General features: G+C 40.0%; 1 protein-coding gene across 1 annotated transcript in view; it reads left to right on the forward strand.

Annotated features, from left to right (window-relative positions):
- The window catches only part of LOC105486040 (SMAD family member 9), a 505,567-nt gene extending 486,472 nt beyond the window's left edge, over nucleotides 1–19,095 (forward strand). Inside the window, exon 12 of the transcript XR_003018990.2 lies at nucleotides 18,536–19,095. The gene's annotated coding sequence lies outside the window, so the exon portion shown is untranslated. The remainder of the gene's footprint in view (nucleotides 1–18,535) is intronic.
- The last annotated feature ends 75 nt before the right edge of the window (nucleotides 19,096–19,170 follow it).

Below are 19,170 nucleotides of genomic sequence, written 5' to 3' on the forward strand. Positions count from 1 at the left end.
TCTTTTTTTCCTTCTTCCTTTTTTTTTTTTTTTTTCTTTTGGAGATGAAAGGGATCTTGCACTGTCACCCCAGGTTGCTCACTATAGCCTCGATGTCTTGGGCTCAAATGATCCTCTGACCTCAGCCTCCTGAGTAGCTGGGACTACAGGCACTTGACACCACATGCTTATTTCATGCCACTCACGATGCTAGTATTTTTTTTGAAGAGATGGTCTAGCTATTTTGCTCAGGCTGGTCTTGAACTCCTGGGTTCAAGCAATCCTCCTACCTTGGCCTCCCAAAGGGCTAGGATTACAGGTGTGAACCTGGCCTCCCCCTCAGGATTTCAACTTCAAATGAACTTGAAATATTTATTTTCCTGAGTCTAACAAAGCTGAGAACCAAATCTCACCTTGTGATTTCATCCAAGATGTGCTTACCTGCCAGTAAGTTTCTCCTTGGCATCGGTATTATTATCTAAATGTCCTAAGAACAAACCATCCTACTATGAGAGCCTCCAGGCTATATCCAACTCTGTAGCATGAAGAAAAGCATTCAGTGGTAGGTCTCTGAACTTCTATTCCTGAAGCACTGTATTCAAATTTTGCTTGGTTGAAAAGTTAATTGCCTTTTACCCAGCCAATCAAAGGCTACATTTTATAACTCACTGGGAGAATTTTACAGGTGCATATTTTAGATCTATGGGTTTTGCATCTGATGGCTTTAAAATAAGTCAGAACCATAGTCATCTTGACAATTTATTATTCATGGTCTGGGATACTGTATAGTAGCCTCCTACAGATTTTAATAAAATGTTCATGAAGCAGTTTTAAAATTTCCATTGGCCCATATTTCAAAAATTTTTAACATTTACTTTTAAATATCCTCAAATTTTTCACTTTGTATCAAAAAGTAGATTTTTAAAATAATTCAAGGCATATCAAACCCCATCGGTCAACCTCCCCAAAGAAGCTGCAAGCTTTGTGTGTAATTACATTTCAATGGCTAAATCTCAACAATTCTCCTTAGTTATATTACAAGACCTTCATGATACCAGTTACTTATCAGCTTCAGATGGTACCTTAATCTTGTCACTTTTTAAAGTTATTAATGTGCATGATATTCTGTAAAAACCAATGATTAAAACAAAGAATTGCACTAAAAAGTTTTTCATCCCAAAATAATCGCCAACATACTAACACATTTCTTTCTTTCTTATTTCACAGCTATAGTATTAATTAGCAAATACCAGCCGTGTAGTTGGTCGGTACTTCACTGCCCTTTAATTCCTTTCCCAACCCATACACCATTTTTAATACCCTCTGCCTTACCTACACGTCTCTTTCTTCCACTGTGTTACATCCACCCTCATATTTCCAAACTGGATCAACTGCTGCTGATTTTACAACTATTGACATATTGCAATGGTGAAATGCAATGGCATTATTCTAGGACATATGATCATGTTAAGGTTTAAGTAGAAGGTAGAGGATTTTTCCTGCTCCCATAATATCTTATAACCCCAGTGATTTCTCACTTGCTCCTGATAGCTTTTCTCTTTCATGGGACAGGACCTGGTTGTAGGGAAGTCAGAGATGGCATCATCATGAGTGGCATGAAATTCCACTCAACTCCAAACATTTATTGAGCTCCACTCTCTGTGCAGCTTGTCCTGGCATTGTGGGCAAAGAGGTACAAGTCTCTCTCTTTAAGACCAAGCACAGACCCTCCATCCTTGGTAATGACTAATGAGAGTTTCGGGAGACTATCCAGCTAGGAAGGAACTGCTATTCAAGCAATACTTGTCATTTTCCTTCTTGAGAAAACTGAGTCTTTTATTATGATGGGACCATAAAAATGTTTTGAGGCTGGGCACAGTAGCCCATGCCTGTAATTCCAACACTTTGGGAGGCCGAGGGGTGTTAAGAAACGCTTGAGCTCAGGAGTTTGAGACCAGCCTGGGAAACATGGCAAAACCCTGTCTCTACAAAAAATAAAAAGTTAGCCAGGCATAGTGGTGCATGCCTGTTGTCCCAGCTACGCAGGAGGTGGAGGTGAGAGGATTGCTTGAGCCTAGGAGGTGGAGGCTCCAGTGAGCCATGATTGTACCACTGCCCTCCAGCCTAGGTGACAGAGCAAGACCCTGTCTCCAAAAAAAAAAAAAAAAAAGAAAAAAAAGAGAAAAATCTTTTGAGCAGAGAAGAAATAACCATATCTGTGTTTGAAGAACATAAATAAAGTCATCAGGTAAATGGCTTGAATAGAGCTGAAGGAAGAGGAAACTACAAAAAGGCTATTAAAATAGTTCTGCAAAGAAATCAAGGAAGGTCTGATGTCAAGCAAATTATCACTAGAGGGCAACAGTTATTACCCAGTACGTGTTTATTGTCTACCCTATTTCCTAAGGGTGTCTCCTGAGACTCTCACAAGAAAAGGCAGATTCCATAGTCAAGAAATGTATCATACTTCTTAAGCACTCAGATCACATATAAACCTTTCAAAGTTCTTTTAATTCTTGCAGCAAAGAAACCTATTTAACTTCATTTCCGAAACACATTTAATCATAATTTTTTTTTCTATGAAATGTTTATCAAAATTACTCTGAGTTTTCCATGGAAAATTATTTGAGAAACCATAATAAATGATATTTTAGACTTTGAGAGAAACAGGGAAATCAGTTCTGACTTTGAAAATAATATATTTTTGGGCCGGGCGCGGTGGCTCATGCCTGTAATCCCAACATTTTGGCAGGCAGAGGTCAGGAGTTCGAGACTAGCCTGACCAAAATGGAGAAACCCCATCTCTACTAAAAATACAAAATTAGCTGGGCGTGGTGGCGCATGCCTATAACCCCAGCTACTCAGGAAGCTGAAGCAGGAGCATTGCTTGAGAGGTGGAGGTTGCAGTGAGCCAAGATGGCGCCATTGCACTCCAGCCTGGGCAACAAGAGCAAAACAACGTCTCAAAAAAAAAAAAAAGAAAGAAAGAAAGAAAAGTATCCATTTTACATACTATGCATATGTCAGCATTCAACAATATATGTATGATACAATTATCCGACAAAATAAATTGTATTAAAGAGCTAAATCTTCCAGACTGGAAAAACAAGGAGCTCAAGAAATACCTTCCTCAAATGGTAACAAATAAAACTGAACACATTTTTCAATAGAACCATTTTAGGGTACTGGGAATTGACCAAAAGCACATAAAAAATGGGAATCATTTATTTAAGAAAAACTGCTGAACAGTGAGAGTCTATAGCATTTCAGCCCAGGGCTGCGCTTGTCCTACCTGCCCTGTACCTCAGCTCCATCAGCCCTAGCGTTACCAGGATAGGGCAGGCTGTGAAAATATACTTTGCCAAAGAGGGCTGACTTTATGTGAAGCAGAGCACAGAAAATCCCCGTGCCCTTGGGCATTGTTGGAAACTGTAGTGAGCTTGGAAGCAAAACAGTGAGGAAGGCCTAGTTGCAGCTAGCCTCAGGTTGCCATCCTGGTGGGGGCAAACAGCAGATCAGCAGGCTTGCAGCCAGAAATTTAACAGAGAGATCAAGGGCATGAGACAACCACAGTAGGACTTGAAAAGTCTCCATATATCCCTGATGGCCTGGAAGGCTCTGCACTGCAGAGGCCTCGTGCATGCTTAGAAGGGACAAGGGAGATCTTGTTGCATAAAAGGCCTCACACAGATGAGTCACATACAAACTGCAAAGCAAGCTAAGGCCAATGCCAATGCCAAGGCTTGACTGATTTGGCTAGTAGACACAAGTCACTTCCAGATTCATTTTACTACGTACGTGGACAGCAAAAAAAAAAAAAAAAAAAAAAGAGTAGTCAAAGGTGCTAGCTCCCCAGGTACTTACCATACACATCATCTGGATAACCATATGCAGAAGATTGAAACTGGACTCCTTTCTGACACCATATACAAAAATCAACTCAAGATGGATTAAAGTCTTAAATGTAAAATCTAAAACTATAAAAACTCTGAAAAAAAAACCTAGGAAATATCATTCTAGACATAGGCCCTGGCAAAGATTTAATGATGAAGATGTCAAAAGCAATTGTAATAAAAACAAAAATTGATAAATGGGACCTAATTAAGCTAAGGAGCTTCCGCACAGCAAAAGAAGCTATCAATAGAGTAAACAGATAGCCTGCAGAATAGGAGCAAATATTTGCAAACACACCTCACAAAAGTCTATTATCCAGAATCTATAAGGAACTTAAACAAATTAACAAGCAAAAAACAAACAACCCCATTTAAAAGTGGGCAAAGAATATTAACAGACACTTTTCAAAAGAACACTTACACGAGGCCAACAAGCATATGAAACAAGTTCAACATTACTAATAATCATTAATGAAATGCAAATCAAAACCACAATGAGACCATCTTACATCAGTCAGAGTGGCTATTATTAAAAAGTGAAAAAATAACAGATGTTAGTGAGGATGCAGAGAAAAAGAAATGCTTATACACTGCTAGTGGGAATGTAAATTAGTTCAGCCACTGCGGAAAGCAGTTTGGTGACTTCTCAAGGAACTTAGAACTACCATTTTACCCAGCAATTCTATTGTTGGTATATACCCAAAGGAATATAAATTATTCTACCATAAATACATACACACATATATGTTTATCACAGCACTATTCACAATATCAAAGACAGAATCAACCTAGATGCCATCAGCAGTAGACTGGATAAAGAAAAGGTGGTACATATACACCATGGAATACTATACAGTCATAAAAAAGAATGAGATCATGTCCTTTGCAACAACATGGATGGAGCTAGAGGCCATTATCCTAAGTGAATAAACACAGGAACAGAAAAACAAACACCACATGTTCTCACTTATATGTGTGAGCTATACATTAAGTAAACATGGACACAAAGAAGGGAACAGTAGACACTGGATCTATTTGAGGGTAGAGGGTGGAGGAGGGTGAGCATCAAAAAACTACCTATCGTATACTATGCTTACTACCTGGGTGACAAAATTTGTACACAAAATCCCCATGACATGTAATTTATCTATATAACAAACACATTTCCTAAAGCATCCATGGGTCAAAAAAGAAATCACAAAGGAAATTAGAAAATATTTTGGCTGAATTAAAACAAAAATACCAAATTCCAAAATGTATAAGATTTGGCTAAAGCTATGCTTAAAGGTAAATTTATAGCCTTAAACACCTCTATTACAAAAGGTGAAAGATCTTAAATACAACAGCCTAAGCCTCTACTTAAACTAAAACTAGGAAAATAAAAGCAAATTAAAACAAAGTAAGCAGAAATAATTAAATACTAAAAAGTTTAAATCAAAAATTATGGTGTAAAGGCAGGGTGCAGTGATTCAGGCCTGTAATCCCAGCACTTTGGGAAGCCAAGGCAGGTGGATCACCTGAGGTCAGGAGTTCGAGGCCAGCCTGGCCAACATGGTGAAACCCTGTCTCTACTAAAAATATAAAAATTAGCTGGGCATGGTGGCAGTCACCTGTAAATCCCAGCTACTCGGGAGGCTGAGGCAGGAGAATTCCTTGAACCCAGGAGGTAGAAGTTGCAGTGAGCTGAGATTGTACCACTGCACACCAGCCTGGGTGACAGAGTGAGACTCGGTCTCAAAAAAAGAAAATGAAAAGAAAAATCATGGTTGAAGGATAAACATGTAGATCAATGAATTAGAACTGAGTCCAGAAATCAACCCTTACATTTATGTTTGATTGTTTTTCCACGAAGCTACCAAGACATTCAATGGGAAAAGCACAGGCATGTCAACAAATGGTTCTGGGATAATTGGATACCCACATGGAAAAAATATTGACCCTCACCTTATGCCATAAACAAAACCTATCTCAAAATGAGTCACAGATCCAAATATGGGAGCTAATACTATAACTCTTCTTGACTAGAACATAGAAAGAAAACATAACGGCAGAGATGGGATGGAGGCTGGACAGCCTGAGGATCTGTCTCTCAACTCTTCTTAGGCCTTGTATGGGTTAATTGCAGATCAAAATAGGTAGAGGTCAAAGAGCAAAGCTGTAGAGTAAAGATTAATAATGGTAGCAGGTTATGGCCATAGTTGGTGTTGTGCTTTATGGTTTCTTGAATAAAGAGGGATGCCAGGATATTTAGGAAGAATTATACAATGACAGTTTGGATTGGTAGGTCAGGTATGTGGCCCTAAATATGGAACAAACTATAATTGCATGTTAATGCAATATTGTGCCAAAGAATATAGCAGAAAGATATTGTTGATGTATTTAATCCACAAAATAAGAGGAGAGGATGCAAGAGTATGTAGCAAAAATTGCTTTTTCTGCTAGACTTTATTCAACAACTACTTATAGGTGAGGTGGTCTGCCTGCCTGAGTTTACATTCGGGGGGGAACAGACTGGTGTAAGGAGTGATGCAGATTCTTCTGATTGGGGTAAGGTTTTCATGGATCCCCAGACCTAGGTGGCATTAATTAGCAACATTGCATCATCCATCTAGAGTTATACAAAATGTCTTCTTCCTTCATTTTTTTTCTTCATTTGAGAGGTTTGCAGTGGTTAAGTGGCTGGCCTGAAATTGCCTAATGTGGTAGGCTGAATAATGGCACCCCCAAAGTACCCACGCCCTAATCCCTGGTACCTGTAAGGAATGTTACCTCACGTGTTAAAGGACTTGGTTGATGTGATTAATTAAGGATCTTGAGTTGGGGACGCTATATGGGTGGGCTCAATGTAATCACAGGAATAACCTTATGAGAGAGAACAACAGAAAATGTTGAGGATCAAAGCAAGAGATTGAAGTGACAGGAGGAAGTGGTGATGGGCCAAGGAATGTGGCCAGCCTCTAACGCTGGAAGAAGCAAGGAGCAGATTCCTCCCCAGGATCCAGAAGGAACCAGCCCTATGGATGCCTTGATGTTAGAGCCCTAAAAGACCTATCTTGGGCTTTGGAACTCCAGAACCGTGAAGAGAATAAACGTGTGCTGTTTTAAACACTAAACTTGTGGTCATTTGCTATAGTGGCCAAAGGATAACTAATGTGCCCAGGAAATGCTCCTATTCAGTATTTTCATTGCCTGAGTAGGGTTGATGTGCTGCTATTGAGCACCCATAGAGCTTGTGTTATCTTCTTGCTGAAAGCTTCCAAAACCTTCACATCGTGAGGTAGGTCTTATAGCGAATCCCAGGCCTTTTATAAAGATAAGGCAAGAAGTCTGCAAAAGTATATGGATTAGAAATTTTCTTTCCAAATTCACAGCTACAAAAAGAAATGTCTAGTTTTTCAGTTGCCTATATAGTCAACCTCATTGTGCTTGGACAAATTTTTAATTACTCCTTAACTAACTAGCATTCTTGTATTTAAGGATGACTAGGATTTCATTTAAAAGAAAAAAATTTTGGAGACTTCAAATGGGACGGATGCAATGTACCCTGAAACTATCTTGCCGTTCTAAAATCCTGTTTCTACCAGGGACCAGGGGTAGTCTTGCTTCCCACAGCTGCTTTATAGTATAAACAGCCAAAGTACAACTTATGTTGTAGTTCCTAACTAATAGGCTCATTTTTTTTTGCCTCTAAGAAACCCTAATGCAATAATCATAGATTTCCCTTTTGTTGGAATCCCTATAGTCAATTTCCAATGGATACAGCTGAGACTGAAAGAAAATTTAATTTTCTTCTGCAAGTAAGATTGTAAAGCTAATTTCCCTAATGCCCTATAATTAACAGAAGCCAAAGTTAACAGATTATACATATTCAAATTTCAGAATTCTAGTGATTACTTAGGTTTCCTGATAAAGTTTCATAAAGAGAAAAGAAGAGCAGTCAATTCCATTTTGGATAGACAAATTGTATTACAGTTTAATAAAGATTATTTTTTTCACAACGTTTTATCTATGTACATTGTTTGAGGTAGATGTGGAAAATTGTATCAGAGTTCGAGAAACTTCCTAAGAAAGAGAAGTAGGACTGTCTGGACAAATGATAGGATATGGATCCCTATAGTGTATGGCCTTGTTGGCCACCCTTGAAAAACTTGAAAATTAGAGTTTAAGAGGGTCTTGGGTCAATAATACTTCAGATAAAAATATATATATATAAGCTTAAAGAATAGAAAAGAAAGAAAAAAACCTAATAACCACTCACATTTCTTTAACGCTGTAACCTAGTACCTAGAAAAATGCTTGACACATAGTCCTTAATACTTGTTAATATTGTTAATATTTGTGGAATGCATATGTGAACCAAACAATAAAATTCTAAGCCCCCCGAACCATCTGAATGTATCCCTCTTCTCGGGCAAGGGCATTCCAAAGTCAACCTGAAAAACTAGTTCAGACCATGATGTGGAAGGGGGGTTATAACTTACTCCTTTTTGGAATTCAGGAAAAACCAACCAGTATTAACATCAACACAGACCTTAAGCTTGATAAGAAACATTTATAATCTATTCTCTCTGAAGCCTGCCACATGGAGGCTTGGTCTGCATGATTAAACCTTGGTTTCCACAACCCTTATCATCAGTCAGACATTCCTTTCTATTGATAATAACTCTTTCAACCAATTGTTAATCAGAAAAATTTTAAATCTACGTATGACCTAGAAGCCCCCACTTCGACCAACCCTTCCAGATCAAACCAATGTAAATCTTACATGTATTGACGTGGTATTATGTCTCCCCAGATAGTACAAAAGCAAGCTGTACCCCACCCACTGTGGGCACACGTCATCCTGAGGCTGTAACATGGGTGTGTCCTTAATCTTGGCAAAATAAACTTTCTGATTTGATTGAGACTTCTCTTTTGGGTTCACACGTTCATGCACAAAAGAATTTGCTTCCCTCAATATTTTTCTGGTAGCTGATATGGCTAAATAGCACTAGGCTTATTTGCTTTTAGTGGAATCACTATTATGCTAAATGAATATTTGAGATGTCAGGGTGTACAGGAGACATTACCAAGCAAATGCATTTATTATATTAAAAGATTTTCCCCTGAAGGTAATGCCTTCTCCAGTGGAACCTATTACAGTTTGTTGTTCTTTAGTAATTAAGAATCATATTATGGTTTGATATGTTTTGTAACAACTAATTATTTTTGAGGCTGCTTTGCAGACTCACTTGTATTGGAGGGAGTGGATAGAACACATGGACCCAACTTCCACAGTTGTGATATGATATATGTGTGCTGGGCACCTGGGGATGGTAACAGGCAGAGAAGGTGCATCACACACACCCTCACTCAATGCAGGTGTTGACACACAGGGCAGCAAAGCCCCTACAGGAAGGAGACCTAAGCCAGAGGGTGAGAGTAGAGCATGCTAGACAGTCCCCTCATCACAGGCAGAGGGACAGTTAGGGACATAAAAGAGGGTGGAAGCATCAGGCGAGGGGAACTCCCAGGGAGCAAGGAGAACGCAGGTGAAGAGTGAGGAAACCTGACTGGCCAGGTGGTTATGGGCTTGAGCGTGATTCTGGCACATGCATGGTCAGCAGTGGGCATGTAGAGTTCACGACAGAGGCAGGGAAATTGGCAAAGAACAAATATCAGAAAGGATATTTTAGGTGTGGAAATGGCAAGCTGGTCCACAGGCGGACATCGTCAAGGTTGGTCTTGTTTTGCAAATGTTTTTTATCATGGGAAAATGCACATAACAAAATTTATTATTTTAACTCTTTTAAGTACACAATTCAGTGGCATTAAGTATATTCATAGTGTTGTACACCATCACCACTATGCATTTCCAGAATTTTTTAAAAAACATTTTTTTGGTTTATTTTGTTTTTAATTGATGCATAACTCTATGTATTTATGGGGTACAGTGTAGCGTTCCATAACATAGATGAACCTAAAGGACATGCTAAGTGAAATATGCAAAAGCACAGAAAGGCATATAGTACATGATCTCACATGTGGAATCTAGAAAAGTTCGTCTCCTAGAAGTAGAGAGTAGAATAGTGATTTCCAGAACTTTTTCATAACACACAGAAACTCTGTATTCATTAAAAAATAACTTCCCTTTTCCCCGTACCTCCAGCTGCTGGTAAGCTCTATTTTACTTTCTGTCTATGAATCTGCCGATTCTCAGTATCCCATAAAAGTGGAATCACACAATATTTATCTTTTTGTGGCTGACTTCTTTCACTTAGCATAATGTTTTCATATGTAGCATGAACACTGTAGCATGTATCAGACTTTCATTTCTTTTTATGGCTGGCTACTATTCCACTGGATTATATTCCAATATTTTTTATCTGATTTATCCGTTGACGGACACTTGGGTTGTTTCCATATTTTGGTTACTGTGAATATGCTGCTGTGACATTGGCGGGAGAGTAGTATGCTCCTTCCTTCAATTCTTTTGTGTGTATTCCTAGGAGTGGAATTGCTGGATCATATGTAATTTAATTGTTTCTTTAAGTTTTTAAGGAACCACCAGACTTTTTCACAGAAGCTACATTTTACATTCCCACCACCAATGCACAAGTGTTCCAATTTCTCCACATCCTCACTAATATTTGCTATTTTCCCTTTTTTTTTTTTTTTTTGAGACAAGAGACTCAGTTTGTCACCCAGGATAGAGTGCAGTGGTGTGATCTCGGCTCACTGCAACCTCCGCCTCCCAGGTTCAAGCGATTCTCGTGCTTCAGCTTCCCAAGTAGCTGGGATTACAGGTGCATGCCGCCATGCCTGGCTAAGTTTTGTATATTTAGCAGAGACAGGGTTTCACCATGTTGGCCAGACTGGTCTCTAACTCCTGGTCTCAAGTGATCCACCTACCTTGGCCTCCCAAAGTGCTGGGATTACAGGTGTGAGCCATCATGCCTGGCCTCCCTATTTTTAAAACAATAGCCATTCTAATAGTTATGAAATAGTGTCTCATTGAATTTGTGTATTTTGGTTTTGTAGTTTTTTAGAGATAGATTTCACTGGAGGTTTGCTCTGTATCAGGTACTGTGCTAAGCACTTTATTATGTTTATTACTCATTAATCCTCACAGTAAATCTATGAAATAGATCATTTTATTCTTTCTTTACAGATAAAGCTAAAAGAGGCTAGATAACTAGTCCAAGTTCAGATGGTTAGTACGAAAGGGAGCCAGGATTCAAATCTGGGTGGATCTGCTTCCATACTTCATGCTCCCAGCTGTTCTTATGCTCCTTCCACTGCACTGACCCGAGGGGAGGGGCTGGCATGGCTTGGCTTTTATGTTCCCTCCTCATTCGGTCCAGGTGATCTGCAACTGGCTAGTGTCTGCCACTTTCCAGATTGAGGTGGGATTCCTCAGCCACTTATGACTAGTGACTATGACTCATGCCAAGGTCAAGTGGAGGCTCCGATTTTTCTAATATAAATCAAAAACATATACAAATGTACTGCCTTGTGGAAAATGCTGACCAATATTCTTTGGTTCATAAGTAGTAACTAATCTACTAAAGCAATTCAGAAGTCATAAAATGATATTGCTTATGAAATACCTCCTCAAATCACAGCTATCAACCACAACCCCTCACTGGCACACAGAAAGTCTTGCCTTCTAGGAGCTCAGAGAATGAAACAAAGCTTGATACTTAGAGCAAAGTGAGCCATCTTATGATGACTTATAAAAGACAAAATGAAATTTAAAATAAACCTGCTTGCTGGGTACGGTGGCTTATGCCTGTGATCCCAACACTGGGAAGCTGAGGTGGACGGATCACTTAAGCCCAGGAATTCGCGATCAGCCTGGGTAACATGTTGAAAATCCATCTCTATGAAAAAAATACAAAACAGCCGGGTGTGGAGGCACATGCCTGCAGTCCCAGCTACTTAAGAGGCTGAGGTGAGAGGATTGCTTGAGCGTGGGAGATGTAAGCTGCAGTGAGCTGGGATCATGCCACTGCACTCCAGCCCAGTGATAGAGCAGGAGCCTCGAAAAATAAATAAAATAAAATAGAATAAAATAAAATGAAATAAATCTGTTAAAGAGAATGGTAGATTTGTTGAACACTGAACTTTCACACCTGTTTTTTGTAAGAGAAAATCTACCTTCAGGAGAAAAAAGTCCTTCAGAGAAAATGCATGAACTAACATATAAGCAGAGAAAACTGTCTTCTATAGGCATAATAAAGTCTCCTTTCCAAAATTCACTCTTTCATGAAAGCAATGAATACCAGAAGTGTTATTTTAAAGATATAAAATGAAGAACATTTTTCCTCTGAGGATACAGTCCCTCAGGAAGGCAGTCTTTCCCCCAGCATAAAGGTGGCCTTGTGTCACAGAGTGAGGTTGGCTTTCAGTGTCTCTTAGCTGTCTTCTCAGCAATTCCTCAAATTCCCTTTCACTTAGAGTCTCCATTTCCTGTAGAGAGCAAGGCTTAGAGATCTGACACAAATCTCCTGAAGAGAAGACACTCTTGAAATGACACCAGTCTTTTATACTTGAATGACTACTAAAGGCTTCAGGTGGAGCAAGGAAAGGGAGAGTAAGAAATGGTCAGCGTCGGCCAGACGCAGTGGCTCACGCCTGTAATCCCAGCAGTTTGGGAGGCCGAGGAGGGTGAATCACCTGTGGTCAGGAGCTCGAGACCAGCCTGATCAACATGGAGAAACCCTGTCGCTACTTAAAAAAAAAAAAAAAAAAAAAGCCGGGCATGGTGGCGCACGCCTCTAATCCCAGCTACTTGGGAGGCTGAGGCAGGAGAATCACTTGAACCTGGGAGACAAAGGTTGCGGTGAGCCTAGATTGAGCCATTACACTCCAGCCTGGGCAACAAGAGCGAAACTCTGTCTCAAAAAAAAGAAAAAAGAAAAGAAATGCTCAGTGTCTGCTGGTAGAGGAATGAGCCTGAATCGGCATCAGACTGCTAATTTACCACTTTGCCTTTGATTTAAACAAGCCCACGGTGCCCCCCGCAGGGCAGGAGAGCAGGCCTTTAGGTTGATTTTGTTTCAGGCTGTTCCACTGTTAAGTACAGTAGTATTTTGATAAAAATAGGATAAGAAGGTGAAGAATATGAATTGTCTCAATCTATCAGATTAATGAGAGTGTTTAGCTTTCTCCAGTTTGAACTTGGGTTTGTGAAGCGTGCAGTCAGTAGAATCAGACCACCCAAGACTGACAATCTTTCTTTCTTTCAAAGACAGTCATTTAAAATGTGAATAACTTTAGCAAAAAATAGAACTCCTCTTCTTTGCCTTACTAGACTTAATTTGCATATTTATGACTTTTCTGATTTTTAACTCTGTATATGCTTACTTTTAAATGGTTATAATTTATATACTAAACTTCATTTAATTTTTAACCAATCATTATCTTGTATGCTTCTTTACATAAAAAATACAGCTTCCTTATTATTTTAAATGAAATGACTGCATAAGGGTCTATGAAGTTAATGAATAAAATTGAGTTAATCATCTTCATATTTTTAACCTTTGGAGCTTTTACCAGTAAAAATGATGTATAGGGCCGGATGTGCTGGCTCACTCCTGTAATCCCAACACTTTGAGAGGCCAATGCGGGTGGATCGCTTGAGCCCAGGAGTTTGAGACCAGCCTGGGCAACATGGCATAACCCCATCTCTACCGAAAAAATACAAAAAACATTGGCTGGGTGTGCTGGCGCACACCTGCAATCCCAGCTACTCGGCAGGCTGAGGTGGGAGGATTGCTTGAGTGATCTGGGAGGCAGAGGTTGCAGTGAGCCAAGATCACGCCACTGCACTCTGGCCTGGGTGACAGGAGTGAAACCCTGTCTCAAAAAAAAAGAAAAAAAAGAGAAATTATTTGTTTCCCTTTGAATTAATTATTTAAAATAACAGGCATGGTGACTGACTAGTGGCAGATGTAAAGGCTTTGGAGGAAGAAAGATTTGAGTTCAGATCCTGACTTTGCCACTTTGAGGCAATGGGCCCATGAGAATACTAATTATCCCCTGGGAAGCTCAGATGCCTCTTCTTTAGAATGGGGCTAATAAGTCTTAAATGAGAAAATACAAACAGAGCATCTAATATGTGGTTGCATTGTGGTCATGGCATAATGAAGGGCAGCTATTGTGCTGCAGCAAGAACTATTAAGTAGGATGTCCAGATCCTTCCCTGATCCTCTCCTTCCAAAACACAATGCAGTACTTCAGTAAGCACCACACCTACTCAGTTGTCCCTGTGCCTCTTCCACTTAATGAGGAAATTTTTTGATTGCTTGCATAAAAACCAAGGTATCTGCCACAGAAAGAGCAGAAAAGAAAAGAGCAAGTTCCACATAAGGTCGGGCCTTATGGGATAGTTTTAGTGTTGACATAGGAGAGGTTCTGGAGCATACGAGAAAACTGGAGAGAGAGAGGGGTTTTTAAAAGGTTTTGCCCCAGAGTCGGAATCATAATCTCCCACGTTCTTCATCGACCAAAAATAAAGAATGTAGTGACTTTTTAAAATTTCTGTGGCTGCTGACTTCTGCCTCTGGAACATGACTTTGCTCTGAAAATAAGCAGATGACCCCTAGATGTATAAGGGTTGCATTATCATGATCATTGTTATTATTATCAGCATTTATTCATATATTTGGAGTCTAGTACCTGAGCCCAGGAGGTCAATGTTACAGGATGAAGGGGTTAAATCTCTTCACGGCTAATAACATTTTACTATTTAGAAAAACTGCTCTGGTTTACATGGCCTGGCACCTTTCAAAAGAGTTAAGTTCCTCCCCTGGTCTTAAGTGCCAGGGGCTCCAGCTGGATGAAGTGTGTTGGTCGTTAGGCAGCCCCTCTCTGGAAAACTTAGTATGCATCTGAATTTAACAGTGGTGGGACTCAGTCTTTGGGGAGAGAGGATACTTCTGGAGAATCCTATTATCTCATAAGCAGTATAGGCAAGAAAGGACTTGACAGCTATTCTCTCCCTAGGCTACCTCCCTTGCCCTCTCTGGGGGTATGTCATACCATAAGGGGTCAATCCTTAACGTTAATTGTCTCAGCAACTCCATGGTAAGTGTACACAATTACATCACAAATTGCAAAAAGTCTAATCTAGATTTGCCAAACAGATAAGAACAGCAGTTTCAGCTTTGAATGGACCCAATTCTTAGTAGCTTCTCAGAGGAGTTGTGTTTTTAAACAGCTTTAACTGTTTAAAAGCCATTATTGGCCAGGCGCAGTGGCTCATGCCTGTAATCCCAGCACTTTGGGAGACTGAGGTGGGCAGATCACAAGGTCAAGAGATCGAGACCATCCTGGGCAACATGGCAAAACCCGTCTCTAAAAATACAAAAATTAGCTAGGCGTGGTGGCACACGCCTGTAGTCCCAGCTACTCAGGAGGCTGAGGCAGGAGAATCGCCTGAACCCAGCAGGCGGAGGTTGCAGTGAGCTGAGATCGTGCCACTGCATTCCAGCCTAGCGACAGAGTGAGACTTCATCCAAAAAAAAAAAAGAAGAAAAAAAAAAGTTGTTATCTTCTTGACTACCCATCAAAAAGCTAAAAACGATCAAACAATCAAACCTCTGTATTAGCTCAAGGTTACAAATAAGTGAAAAGTTAACTTTAGAATAAAAACAAAACCAAAAAGCAGATCAGTTCACAAAAGCCACACAGTATCATCAGCTCTATCAATAAATAATATCCCTGGTCAGAATAAATAATTAGGAAGTATCTATCTTTGCATTATAAATGGCAATAGAAGTAAATCAGACATTCACACATACAAAAGGAATGGCCACTCCCATGCCTCCATCTAATTAAAAAATTAAACATGGCCAGGCACAGTGGCTCACACCTGTAATCCTAGCACTTTGGGAGGCCGAGGTGGGTGCGTCACTTGAGCCCAGGCAACATGACAAAATCGCATCTCTACAAAAAATACAAAAATTAGCTGGGTGTGGTGGTGAGCACTGTAGTTCCAGCTACTCAGGAGGCTCAGATGGGAGGTCAGGAGGTCGCTGCTGTGGTGAGCCCAGCACCTGAGCCCAGGAGGTCAATGCTGTGTTGAGTTCCCATTACACTCCAGCCTGGGTGACAGAGTAAGATCCTGTCTTAAAAAATAAATAAACAAATAGTAAATAATAGAACATAAGAAATCTACAAATTAATATTCTGATCTCCACCAAGCTATACTAACAGAAGTCACAGAGTAACACTATAGCTCCTGCCCACAGTCATAATTCACAACACAGCTTCTACAGTCGAGGCAATGTGTCGAATAAGTTTTGTGGGACAGTAGAATATCTTTAGTAAGTGTATTAGTTCATTTTCACGCTGCTGTACAGACATACCCAAGACTGGGTAATTTATACAGGAAAAAGGGTTTAATGGATTAACAGTTCCACATGGTTGGGGAGGCCTCACAATCATGGTGGAAGGCAAGGAAGAGCAAGTCACGTCTTACGTGGATGGCAGCAGGCAAAAAGAGAGAGCTTGTGCAGGGAAACTCCCCCTTATAAAACCATCGGATCTCGAGAGACTTATTCACTATCATGAGAACAGCATGGGAAAGACTCACCCCATGATTCAATTACCTCCCACCAGGTGCCTCCCACAACACGTGGGAATTTAAGATGAGATTTGGATGGGGACACAGCCAAACCATAGCAGTAAGATATTATAGATATGTACAGAAATCTGAAGTGTTAAAGATGTCATTAAGTAAGTAGCTTTTTAAAAAAATTATTTGACGTAGTCAGGCCATTTTAAAGGGAGGCTTGAAGTTCTATCTAGGCTAGTGAGACCGGAAGCTCAGTCATCTTCACTCCAGATACACACACATACACATACATGCAGAAACATACCACATGCTACAAACATATGTGCAACGAGAAAAAAATTCACAGATAACTGTGAATGGGAAAGAAATGCCTAATGCCTGTGAGGGCTAAGAGTGGGTTAAACTTGGTAGGGCTGAGATAGATGGCTGGATTCAGCAAGTAGCTTGCAAGTGAAACTTAAATCTTTTTGACACCAGAGGTGAAATTACCCAGACCCATCAATCACCAGCAACAGCAGCAGCCCTCTGCTTCAGGGCTCCTGAGTCGTTTTTCTTCAGGGCTCCTGAGTCATTTTTCTTCCTGCTAAATGACAAGACCCTCTGTGTAGGCAGAAAGGGAGATGGGAAGGAGCAAGCAGGTAGCAGAAGACAGTGTTGAAGAACAGATCTTGTTTCCTCACCTTGGAGAGGACTGCTAAGAAGCCCTCATAATTGTTACTTAGTTTTAATGTTGGCACTCTAACAGAGATGAAGTCATGTAAGTATCTTTTAAAAATCAGTTACAATTTTTATTTCATACAAATAACCACTCCTTCCTCTTTATGTGCCATACCATACACTTCCCAGAATAATTTATTCTATAGCTCTCTCTCAGAAGATAAGAACCTGAGAACACATTGATTGTCAAGGAGAATTTATTGAAAAACATTTCCTATAGTTAGTATAAAGTTGTTCTATGTTAACAAGAACTGTCTACCCAAATATCATGAAATAAATCTGTTTACAGAATCCTTTCTTCTACAATCTCAGGCTCATATCCTGCTTAAGGCAAAGATGGAAACTTGGTACAACTACATTATACTGCATCTCTATTAGCATTAGCTAAATGCACTGCAAAGGCTCCACCTTGTTACCCTGACTTGAGTGGCCTCTCTGTCATTGCGTGTGTGTGTGTGTGCGCGTGTGTGTGTGTGTCTTCTGGGCATGCAGAATTTCTGGCAAAGAGTTTTAGATCACAATGGCTGGGGGATTAAATGAGAATGTGTATTGGTGGGAGTTCTTAATCTGACATGAAAATGAAACTAAGCAAAGGGAAAATGTCATGCTAGATGTTAAAATGCAAGTTTTACAATGGTTTGAGATACTTTCAATGAAATAGTCAAGGGAACCAAGAAATCAGGAGGCAATCAGTTAGGAATAGATGGAAAGCGTTTTGACATAAGGAAAAATGCCACGCCACCTCAACTTGGTGACAACTGACAATCAGTAGAGAGAAGAAACTATGGCCTGAGGCACATCATGACTTTAAGGGATTAGACAAGAATATACATTGGAGATTCGTGTACTGTACATATACACATACAGAACACACATACATAGAGAAGATACACACAGAACACACACTGGAGTCTCTTGGAAGCTGTGCTACAAAGCAGTGTTTTTCAAAGTGTGGTCCCAGACCGGCAACATCCGTATTACTTGGAACCTGTAAGAAATGTTAATTTTGGGACTCCACCTCACCTAGTAAATTAAAAACTCTGGGTTGATGCCCAGCAATATGCATTCTAAAAAATCTTTCAGGTGATTCTAATGCCTGCTAAAGTTTGAGAACCACTGGAATTATGTTTCAGTTAGGCTTTCATTTCTAGCTGCTTCATCTACATGCAGGGTGTGTGTGTATGTGTGTGTGTGTGTGTGTGTTTTATGTGTCTAAAATTTTTTTAAAGGATATTAATCTTTAAATTTTTGCTTGGTTTAATCTAGTGGTGTTAATAGAAGAAATAAGAAACACAAAAATGGGGTCAATAAGTAGAAATAAGTAAGCTAAAATGACAGGAAAGGGCCAACAGAAACACAAATAATTTTTTATTTTCTCTTTCAGAGTCAAGTGTGAGCCCATTGAAATTCTACTGATGTAAAAAGCGTATTTGTTTTCATTTGGAAGGAGCCTTCGGAACCTCTGCTGCCACCTTCTCATTTTACAGATGAGGACCTGAAAGGGGTAAGGTTTTACTGACCTGCCAGGTTAGACGGCAAGTTCGTGACGCTGGGTCTGAGGAAGAGAGATCTCAGGTAAGAGTTTAGATTGAGTAGATATTCTTGGTTTGGGAGAAAAATATGGGCTTATCCACATTTTTTGAAGTTATGTCAATCATTTAAATTGTCTTCCCCATCTCCTGGCTCCTGCCAGAGACTGGTGCTAAGATACGCATGACTGGAGGAACACAGGCTCTCTTGGGAGGCGACTGCCCAGCAGATGGATCAGCACCGCAGACCGTGGCCCCAGCTGCAAGGCTGCCTTTGCCAGAAGAATGAAAGAGTCTTTTCACTCTTGTTTCCTCCCTCCCCATGCCAGGCTCAGCACCAGCACCAGCCCCCACCTTCCGTCTGTGCATGCTCTCTTCAATCCTGGAAGGAAATCATAAGTGATTTGCCCCAAAAGGATTGCTCTTGAGTGAGTAAAGAGATAAACTTTCTTATCATTATTAATCACTACTGTTTTAGTTATGCTCTATA

Source organism: Macaca nemestrina, chromosome 16 (genome assembly GCF_043159975.1).
Source record: "Macaca nemestrina isolate mMacNem1 chromosome 16, mMacNem.hap1, whole genome shotgun sequence".
NCBI classification, from domain to species: domain Eukaryota; kingdom Metazoa; phylum Chordata; class Mammalia; order Primates; family Cercopithecidae; genus Macaca; species Macaca nemestrina.